The following is a 2,027-nucleotide window of genomic DNA, read 5'->3' on the forward strand; positions in this document are numbered from 1 at the left end:
TCCCTATTTGGAGATAGTAAATTAATCATTATAATTGTTTATTTTGGTTATATATTAATTGATGATGTTTTCAAGTCAAGTAATCTGCTTACTTTCTCCCTCTCCAGAATGCCTCAAATGCTTCTCTTTTTTGTTTAATTTAATTTCATCTTTCATTTATGATTAGGTTTAGGTTTTCAGACTACCTCATTTTGTTTTGCAATTTGAGATTTATTGATTTTTTTGAAATTCATTATTTCATTACCTTCTTTAATTTCAACCATGAAACAATCCATTTTTATTCAAATAACTTTTGTTTCATATTTGAAAATATTTCTCCTTGCTATTTCCACCATTTGTTATCAATGAAATTATTTAATTTAACCATTTTGTCTTAGAATTAAAAGTTTTCTTTTTTTTTTCTAAAAACAATCTGGGTTTTCTATTAATTCTCTGTTATAAGAATTCAAAAGCTTTGAACTGATTTCTTATGTTATTTTTTTGCATCTTGATGTCAAGGGTTTGTTTGATTTTTAATTTATTATCTTCTAGGAGATTTTAATCTTTATTATCTCTGTATATGATATCTTCAAAGTCAGAATCCCATTATTACAGAGTTTGAGTTTTACAAGCCAGGACAGCATAATTACCTAAGCAGCAAGTAGGAACTTTTGGGAGGAAAAAAGTTAGGAACATCTTTCTGATGTATTATCTCTAGTTTTCATTGTCTATGTTCCTTCCATTTGGTAGGATACTTAATGCTCAGCACTTAACCATTTAACACCAATTGGCTTTAAAGGGATAATTGCTTCATAGATATATTAAGAATAAATATATAAACAGTTTCTCCAATACTTTAGAAACATAATCCTTGTTTAGACTAACTTAGGTGGTGGAATGAATATGTATTAGACCTAAAATTTAGTTCCATTCCTGCATAGCATTAGTTCCATCAAGTATGCATTCAAATGTGGCAATCATCTCTGTTATCCCTGGAATGACCTTCCAAAGGTCACTCCCAAAAGTTCCTACTTGCTGCTCAGGTCATTACATACATATATGTATAGCTGAGAGAATAAGGCCAGAGTGTACCTGTTACATATTAATTTCAATTTTACTTTAAGCCATTCTGGAGATTTTTGCTATTTTATAATATATGGAAGTTATCAAGCATAGTCCCTATACATGTCTTCATCAGGCAGCAGTGTGCCGTTATCCTTCATATTTGTAGCTTTGCTTTAAAGTACTTTGGGTTCTTTTAGAGGTTTAACTCATTTTTTCCTCTGCTTTTAGGATACTCTCTGTTGATTTATTTGCACGTATACTTGGCTTTTATTGAAATTGACCAAACTATTATTGGATACATAAGAATTTCCTGGTACTTTGTCAAGACATTCAGTGGTGAGACATGAAGTTACTTCTATCAGCTATGGCTCTAAGTTCTAATAGATTCAAAAAGAGAGTTCTAGGAATTACAGCTCTTTGACATTAATTCTTGACTTTTTTAAACCTTGTATGGAAGTTTTTTTTATTTTTTAAAAACTAACATTATGTTTTATGCATAATTCCTTTGGTGATGGTTGGTGTTGAAGAATGATCTAGGCGGGAAACTTGATGGTCAAACAACTCTCTCCAAACTATTTTCTACTATCCTTCCAGGTGAAAATAGCTTCTTTCTCCTCTAATTTATTATACCTCTTTGAAACTAATTGAATTGGAAATAATTTGAAACTACCTATAATATTCTAATTTGCATTCTAGTTAAGTATGTTTGTAATATCTTTTACTAATCTATGACCTCACTGAGAGAAGAGGTCATGGTATATTTTCTTATCTCGTGTAAAACCATGATCAGAATCAAGCCTTTAGTGGGTGCCTAACAAACGTTGAATGAATAATAATTCATATTTTTAACACTTTCAAGTTTACTAAGTACAATACTATATAACTTTTATTAACTCTATTTTATAGATGAAGAAACTAAAGATCAGAGTATCAGAACAAGAAATAAATGAATGAGTCAATAAAGAAAAATGTGTTCAAAGAAA

The sequence above is a fragment of the Sminthopsis crassicaudata genome, chromosome 2, assembly GCF_048593235.1.
Source record: "Sminthopsis crassicaudata isolate SCR6 chromosome 2, ASM4859323v1, whole genome shotgun sequence".
NCBI lineage: Eukaryota > Metazoa > Chordata > Mammalia > Dasyuromorphia > Dasyuridae > Sminthopsis > Sminthopsis crassicaudata.